Genomic DNA, 10027 nt, shown 5'->3' on the forward strand with positions numbered 1-10027 from the left:
TTCTTCGGTTTATGGGTGTTAAGTTTTTTTTAGTAATTCAAGTCTAGTAGAATATGCCTTAGCATGTAATAAAATGATTTATGCCCTAGCATATAACATTAGTAAAAAAAAAGAAGCTTTGGCGTGTAACATCTGGTGGTGAAGCTTTGACCTTGGCATGTAACATTTGATGCTGAAACTTTGGACTTGGCGTGTAAATTTGGTGTTGAAGTTTTGGTGTTGCTTAATTTTTTTGAACATGATGTTTAACAATAACATGTTTTAAACATGTAACTTTTTTGTATTTCACTATAATATAAACTCTTGGAGTTAAAACATGTAACAAAATTTTTTTTCAACTATAACAACATTTTTTTGAACTTGACGTATAATAACACTTTTTAAATGTAATTTGGTCTTTACTTTTGTATTTCAATATGATATAAATTCTTGGAGTTAAACACCTTCACGATAGAGATAAAGTTTAAATCAAAAAAGAATTTGACATGGAAATGAAGATGTATTGAAAAATTATTCAGCGTCAACATTACTACTGGGGTGAAATGGTTGGGATGAAATAAATTTGGACGAAAAGATACTCTCCAGCATCCTCAAATTTGAATAATTAGCTTTTAGGTTATTTTATTTATTACATTTCCTATAATCATAAAAAAAATTTAGCATTAGATGTTGCATGTCAAAGTCAAAGCTTCAATACTAGATGTTACATGCTAAGGTCAAAGCTTCAACACCATATATTGCACAGCAAAGCTTCCTTCTTCTTACTAGTGTCACATGCCAAGACATGAATCACTTTGTTATACGCTAAGGCATGTTCTACCAAACTTGAATCACTAAAAAAACTTAACACCCATAGACCCAAGAGCTTGTTGTTACTTACCATGTCATGTTTTTTGGTCTGTAGATCGACAATGAGATGACGAAAGATAAACAGAGATAGGGTTTTGTGAATATAAACCAATAAACCCAAGAATATGTTGTTACCTTCCATGTTATGCTTTTTGATCATATGACGAGATGACGAGAGATAGATAGAGAGATAGTGATGGTGGTAAAATTAGAGAAAATTGGATGACGAGAAAGAAAAATAAAGAGCACACCAAAATGGGGAGCAAAGCAGACGAATGGTGGGAGAGAAAACTTAGGAGCACTTAAACATGAAGAGGTTCATTAAGAGTAATTTTGTCAAAAAATCTTTTCTTTAGGCTAAAAATAGTTGAAATTAAAATGAAGGTTATTTTTTAAAATACTCTATCTTTAAGGGTTAAAAAAATTGTCTCAAAAAAGAAAAAGAAAAAACCCAACAAGCAAAACCTAAGATTTTTTTATTCTTACAAAGATTAAGGGGAAAAAAAACTCAAAATTTAGAGTTACATTCATATACTGTTTAAAGGTTTTCTCTCTTCTTCACCAAAGGATTTTGATGTTAATTACATCGTTTTCTCTTTCTCTTTTTTATGGAGAATTAAAGTATCATGGTCCGATTGCTTGCTATATCATAAAAAATCTAAGACTATTACTACTATATAAGTTTGAGAGTTGTTCTGCTTCTTTATAAATTTGTTTGATTTAACATATGAAATCGTATATAAACTTGAAACATATTTGTTCCATTTTAATATATTAAGTGATTGAAGATGATATGAATACCATTTATAGTAATTTTAACTACAATTAGAACTTATATAATTTATTTTTCTAAACAGCTTTAACTTAATTTTAAAAACTATTATTTTTCATAAGAGCTTCATAATAGCTTTTAAACTAAAAAAAGGCTAACCCAAATAGGCTCCAAGAAAGCATGACAAATAAACTCACATATTGCACTAGATGGTCCGTGTGAAGAACTTGGCATGATACTCACTCAATTTGTAGTTATTAGCAACCTTGCCTGCTTTTCTCAAGAAGTACTTGGCATGAGTTAGCTCTACTTTAATACTATCTTATCATAAGATCATTATTCTCTTTTTAAATAGTTAACTTGACAAAATGTATAGTACTCACATTTATTAGTGTCTCAAAATCCCTTTACTTGCCTAATGTGGAATGAGACACCCCAATCAACGTCCTACTAAGAATTGAACATGACAATTGTCCATATCTTTAATAGCTCAAATCCTTTCTCTTATGAGTTCATATTTTTACTAAATACTTGAATTTTCTTTCAAGTTTAACTAGCATTTCTCCACCTTTATTAGTTCTTTTGATTTAGCACAATTTGAGACAATGATCAGATTTAGATGACACTCTCTTTAAGATTGCATCAATTGATCTTAAAAATGTTGATGCCTCATAGAATGGTTTAATAGAATAAAGTGGTGGGACCTATGTATCATCGTTTTGGAATTGGTTGTCGTTTTGTGTGGCAAGTCTATTTATAACTCCTTCCTCTTTACTCAAGCTCATTATTATATCCATCAATTTGGATATCTGATCATTTATTTCTCTTTATGCTCGTTTCATTTTGTCCACATGAGCCACATGTTTTTTTTATTTTTTCACTATTCACATTAGCTTAAAAAGAAAGTGAAAAAAATTCATTTGAAGAACAACTTGAGCTCTACCAAAGATCATCCGAATCGATGATCATGATACTCTCTTGAAGAGGTTAGGGAGAATTATGTACCTCTAGAGATAAATAATTATTAATAACAATATTAACTTCTCCATCATTAAAATTGATAGAGCATTTGTCATGCACAAATGGATGGAAGGTCGTGAAATGAAAGAATGTATGGGTAAGTGAATTCGTTGATGAATTACATAGAATTGAGGATTAATTAAATTATTGGGAGGTGGGCCTACCTTTTCAGATGAATATTTCACTCCTTATCTGATTGAAGAAGCTTGCCTTACGAATCCTCCTTTATGCACACAATGATCTCTTCGTTCTCGTTGTTATGGAACGGTTACTATAGTTTTCCACAAGAAATTACACATTTCAAAACTCTTTGGCCTTGATGATGCCTCAAGAATGAAGAGAAAAAGAGAGAAAAGAGTTTTTGGTTTTTTCTAATTTATGGAATAACTCATGTTCACTCTTGGTTATGTGAAAAAACTAGTATGCTTGTTCACTAGATATAGACGTGTTAGACATATAAAGATATGATATTTCTTTCAAATTTAAGCAAATTAAATTTAAATGTTATTAATATTTATTTAAATTTAAACAAATTAAATTAATATATTAGATTATTACATAGATAATCTTTATTTAAATTTAAATTTATATCCTATCCCGAACACTTTTTAATTATTCAATTAAAAAATATCAAAACAATATCAAACATTAATTAATTAAATATTTATTAATTATTCACAAATAATTAACAAAGTTGCACGCCATATGGACGCATCACATTTAAATGCAACATCTCGCACTCGTACACATTGGCATCAACTTATACCATTCTCAATTTAAGTTATTCTCCATTCATTGTCATAAAGGGAAAATAGAACGTGCAACCAATAAGAAATTAAAGGTACTGTAAGCAGTGAGATATTAACTTACCATCTTACTAACATAACGTCGCTCAAATTCTCATCATATCTCAAATCATTTTAATCACACAAGATTTTGCATCTCCAATACCTCTTGCATGTAAGAGCTATGCATTATCTCTTTATGCGTCTAAACTCATGGTTATATCTAACAACTAATGTTTTACAACCGCCCAAGCAATAAGTTATAGACCATGTATGTGAGATGGATAATGACTCTTCTTTAGATACTCATGCTAATCCATTAGGATTTAACTGTTTTTCTAGTCATGTTTTGCTAGATCATATCATTTTTTACCCTTAAAAATCATGCTAAAGTAGCAACACCAAATCTCAATTTCATATTATATATCAAAGTCCCAATAGGTATAAGATTTGGACTGCATAAGTCCTTAGGGCTCACACAATAATGTAGCAAAGATCTATTTAATCACTCCCTTTCATCGATCGACTGATAGCACATATAGTATGAAATGTATGTTATGGTGGATTTTCCATTTAAGGTTTGTCACGTCAAAACCACCATACGGGTCTTGGTCCAATCCCTACAACAGGGATTGACTTGAATAACCTAAGATTCAAATCCAACTATCACTGGTTCCATAGAGTGTGGATAATCTCCATGTTCAACTCTTACGAGCCTCATCTTGATTCTAAGTCAAGGTGACATTACTAGAATCCTTGCTCACAAATCATGTGACAAGGAAATCACAAAACGCTTGGTACCTTATGATTGTTTAAGTCTCATCCCATATGCTATTGCAGCATTGAAGTGATTATCTAGTGTAAGAGGAATCATCTCTGATAGGCGCCTTAATTAATTAACAACATTTGATCAAATAAGTCAACATAGACTTAATTTATTAATCGTTCAAAATAATAGTACATGAATATTATATGCGTAATAACCTTAAAACCCTAATATGCTTTTGAAAAGCATTTTTAGCAACAAGTTTAGTAAATAGGTCTGCTAACATATTAGTTATGAAAATGTACTTCAACACAACAAGACTTTGTGTAATGATGTCATGAATGTAGTGATAGCGAGTATCAATATGTTGGATTTTTTCATTGTATTTAGGATCCTTTGCATAAGTTATGGCAGCTGTGTTGTCGCAATAAAGTACAACAACTTTCCTAAGATGCCTTGTAATGTTCACACTTTGCAAGAATCTCTTTAACCAAACCATCTCCTATTATACAACTCAACATGCTACGTACTTTGCTTCCATAGAATATAGAGCAGTACAAAACTGCTTCTTGCTACTCTAAGAGATAACTCTGCCTCTAAGTATAAAAACATATCTTGAAGTAGACTTTCGATCATCTTTATCATCGACATGATTAGCATCACTATATCCGACCAATTTTAGATTTCCACCTTGATAGCACAAAGCCAAATTAGTGGTTCCTCTTAGATACCTTAGTATTCTTTTAACTGTAGCTTAATGGGCAATCCAAAGATGACTTTAGTATCTATTGACCATACCAACCACAAAGCATAGGTCTAGTCGAGTACACATCATAGCGTACATCAAACTTTCAACAGCACTTGCGATGGTACATTTGTCATTTGTTTCTTTTAGTTTTAAGACATTATTCTATGCTAAGATATAGGCCTTTCTCCATTGGAATGTTAATAGGCTTAGAGTTCTACATGCGAAATCGTTCTAAGACCCTTTGAATGTAATTTTCTTGAGAAAAACTAAAAAACTTCTTAGAACGATTTCTTGAGATTTTAACCCCAAGGATGTATTCAGCTTCTCCCATGTCCTTCATCTCAAAAGTGAAAGACAACCACTTTTAAGTAGTGACAATTAACTCCATGTCATTCTCGGCTAATAGGATATCATCCACATATAATGAAAGAATAAAGAACTTATTTCGTAATATCTTTACATATACACAATGATCCTCTTCAATCATCTACGAAAATAATGGTTTGATGAAAACAAAGATACCATTGTCGGGATTATTGTTCAAGCCATAGATAAAACGTTTCAAGCAACACACCTCGTGTTATTTTCCTTTGGCTTGAATTCTACATACAAAATTATTCTAAGACCCATTGAATGTAATTTTTTTGAGAAAACTCAAGAACTTCTTAGAACAATTTCTCAAGATCTTAACCCTAAGGATGTATTCGCCTTATCCCATGTTCTTCATCTCAAAAGTGAAAGACAACCACTTTTGAGTAGTGATAATTAACTCCTTATTATTCTCGGCTAATAGGATATCATCCACATATAATGAAAAAATAAAGAACTTATTCCGTAATATCTTTACATATACACAATGATCCTCTTCAATCATCATAATGCCTATGGAAATGATGGCTTGATGAAAACAAAGATACCATTGTTAGGATGATTGTTTCAGGCCATAGATAAAACGTTTCAAGTGACACACCTCGTGTTCTTTTCCTTTGGCTTGTTGATTGATTCATGTAAATCTCTTCATTGATTTCTCCATTGAGAAGTGTAGTTTTCACATCTATTTAGAACAATTCCAAATCTAGATGTGCCACTATAACCATGGTAAGGCGAATTGACATAAATCTTACCACAAGAGAAAACGTCTCTTCATAATTCACACCTTTTTTTAGGTATAGCCTTTTACTACTAAACGAGCCTTATATTTGTTAATTGATCCATTCGTTTTGCATTTTACCTTTAGAACCCATTTGTTTCCAATGGCCTTACGCCTAGGTGGAATGTCAATTAACTCCCATACTTGGTTTTAGTCATGGATTTCATTTCTTCTTCCATAGTAGCAAGCCATTTATCTGATGATGGTGGGTTTAAGGCTTCCTCGTAGAAAGATGGTTCATCAACATCCACAGAAATACCTAAGAAAGATTGACCTTCTATCTCGAATCGTTTACAGGGTATTTACCCACATTCACTTTTTTGCAACTATGAATCTTGGTGGAGATTAAGTGGTGTACTCCCACTAGCCTCAATAGTCTCTTGGATAGGATGTGTTTCCACATCCATTTTCTTATGTTGGGATACACTTTCTTGAAGCTCCTCTATCTCATAAAGCTCAAGGCTTTTTTTAACTTCACCTATGCTTGAGAAGTCATTTTCATAAAAGTCAACATCATGAGATTTCATCTCAGTTATCCCTTAATCAAGGTGTTCCCCATACATCAAGTAGCCCTTAGAATGTTTTGAGTATCTAATAAATACACATTTATTAGCTTTAGGACCAAGTTTCCCTTACTTATGAAATGAGTGATGTACGTACCTTACTAATCTTTAAGGACGTAAACTCTCTAAATTCGGCTTATTCTCATTCCATAACTTATATAGAGTTATGGGAACAAATTTTGAGGGCACACGATTAAGGATACATGTTGTGGTCAAAAGGGCATCCCCCCAAAAACTTATTGGAAGGTTGGCTTGTGCCATTATCAACTTAACCATTTCTAACAAGGTACGATTCCTTTTCTTTGCAACACTATTTTGTCGTAGAGTTCTAGGTATCGTTAACTGTGGACGTATTCCTTTTTCCTCATATAATTCTTTGAACAGATCAGATAGGTATTCACGACCTCTATCAGTGTGAAAAACCTTAAATTTTTTTTCTTTTTTATTCTCAACCTCGGCCATAAAGCGTTTGAAACAATTCAAAGTTTTAGAACACTAAGACAACAGAAATATCAATCCATATTATGAGTAATCATCTATGAATGTAATGAAATAAAATGTACCATTGCGTGCTTTTACATTCATGGGTCTACAAATGTTTGAATGGACAAGTTCTAGAAGATGGGTGGCCCTTTTAGCCTTCCCAAAAAGCTTTCTTCTAGACTTATCAACAAGGCATGATTCATATGTAGGTAGTTTAACTTTGGCAAATGAGCCCAATAGCCCTTTTCTAACCAATTTGGACATTCTATTTTGCCCAATATGTTCTAATTTGGCATGCCATTTCACAGAATCATTTATAACATTAGAAGAAAAATTTGAAACAAAAGCAACATCATTATTAGAATCCAAATCTAACATAATCAAATCGTCTTTAATATAATCATGACCAAAAAACATGTCTCTAAGAAAAATAGACAAACTATAATTCTCGAAAGTAAAATTAAATCTTAAATCCATCAATGCTAAAATTGAAGTAGATTACATCGTATAGACGGAGTATGAAGCACATCATGTAGGAGCCATTTTGGCCCATTGTGCAATGTGAGTTAGTAAGTTCCTACTTCTAAGATTTCTTCCTATGCTCTGTTTCCCTTCATGACAAAGTGTCTACCTGTTGTACGATGGTAATCTACATATCTTGTATGGTTACAGGTTATGTGCTTAGTTGCTTTTGTATCTACAATCCAACCAAGGAAATGATGAGCTATAAACACATGAGAACATACATAAGTTCTAAATCAGTTTAGAGGGCAAACCTTCTTAGGCTCAATGCACTCTTGAGCAAAATGTCATTTCTTACCACAATTAAAGCATTTTAACTTAGACTTATCTTTTTTCCCACCACATTTGCCTCATTGGCACTTGGTGACTTTATCATTTTTGGGTCTTAGATTTCTAATTTTCCCCTTTTTTGTTGTCTTTTTCATTTGGGAACATACCTTTTTGTGATTTCTAGCTTGAGTTATTAAGACAGTGGTGTGGATTGCTTCTTTACGCTTTGCCTTAAGCTCGAGATGGCGGGAAATGTCATCAAAAGTCTTTATCCCTTCGTTGTGTTTTAATACAAGCTTAACATGTCCCTATGAAGACTCAAGGAATGACCTGATGATAGCTAAGACCTGCTGCTCATCTGTGAGATCATAGCTAGCTGCTTTCTTCTCTCTTATCATGGCTGACATAACCCTTAGGTGCTCAGCCATAATGTGCTTAGAGTCAATCATATATTGATTGAATGTAAGTGTCAAGGCATGAAACCTCGTAACTGTGGTTCTACCCATACTTGAATTTAAGTTGTTCCCACAATTGTTTGGCAGTTAAGAAGTTCTCAAACTCCCAAATGAGATCATAATGCATGCAATTTAACATGGTAAAGAGAACACTATGATCTCTCTTATACTGAGTGTCATAAGCCTCATGGTCACAACGATGTTGAGTAGTGTTTCCAACTTCAGGTGAGTTCATCTCTTTGGTTAGATGATCGAGCAACTCTTGCTCATTGAGAACATACTAAACCTTTTTATGTCAGATATCATAATTTTTGCCATCAAGTTTGGCACCTTTGGTCAAATCAACAATAATTTGTTTTGAAGCCATATCACTACATCATTGCATAAGGTTTAATTAGGCACATATATAATTTTTAATCAACTAAAATTAGACATATTTAATTTTTACCTATATTACTAATTCAAAAATTTTGCATGCATGCTAGTAATAATCAACAATAGCATAAGTATCAATTAAAATATCTAATCTAATTTAACCTTGGATTATGGAAACAACTCCCACTATCCTTAAATATGAAACCCTATTGATATTTATAGGTGCCCATATCTAAAATAATATTATACGTAAAGTAAGTATGAAATTACATCCCTTTACATGGCCTTAATAAATAATTAATACAAATCTACAATAAATTACATTATAAGGAACCTATTACTTCAATCTACAAAAATAGGGATGTCACGCTTACTTGTACATATTTATTATTTTGGATGATCAAAATCTTTCATATAAATATTATGCACACAAAAATAACACTAAATAGATCACAATTTTCAAATGCTTCCAGGAAAGACTACAATAGTCTCTTTGACAAAGCATCTTACTGTCGTAGTAATTTCCAAGAAAGGATGGACAAGTCACAAATGGTCTTTTTTAAAACTCAGTCTCCTTTAATAAAATTATCGAGACATATAATCATCGTACAGTCTTTTTGCATACAATTTTACTTAACAAATAAGTAAAATAATTACATCATGCATTTTATAAATTTTACTTAACAAATAAGTAAAATATTGCAATCATACAAAATATACTCATATGGCATATAGCATTTTACATATATGTAAAATAATTAATTTAACAAACATTTGTTAAATTCACTTAAACCATATATATGTTTTAGAAGAAAAATAATTTCTGTTATATAACATATACGTAAAAAAATGTGGTTAATTAACATATTAATTTACTATATTTATAATGCATGTGAATTTAATAAAATATTAACATGCCAAAATCATAAATAATATTCTAAATTTGTTGTCAAATACCAAAAAATTTTAAAGTCATTTTGTAAAAACAGAAACTTGTGGGGTAAAAATATAATTTTGAAAATATATTCATTGACGTGATGTGGTTGCCACATATGGTTATGTTTAGACCATTTTGGTTTTTACTATCTACACTTTTATTTCAAGGATGTTTCTTTGGTGTAATGGTTGAAATGTGTTTTTTAAAAGTCTTAATAACTTTGTTAGTGCAAGTTCGAATCTTACCAATTACATTTTCTTTTTCATTTTTTTTTCTGCCATTCATAAGGAGCCATATGATCCTAGACCAATGCATTTGTTTATATTGGATTA

This window comes from Theobroma cacao, chromosome 1 (genome assembly GCF_000208745.1).
Source record: "Theobroma cacao cultivar B97-61/B2 chromosome 1, Criollo_cocoa_genome_V2, whole genome shotgun sequence".
NCBI classification, from domain to species: Eukaryota; Viridiplantae; Streptophyta; class Magnoliopsida; order Malvales; family Malvaceae; genus Theobroma; species Theobroma cacao.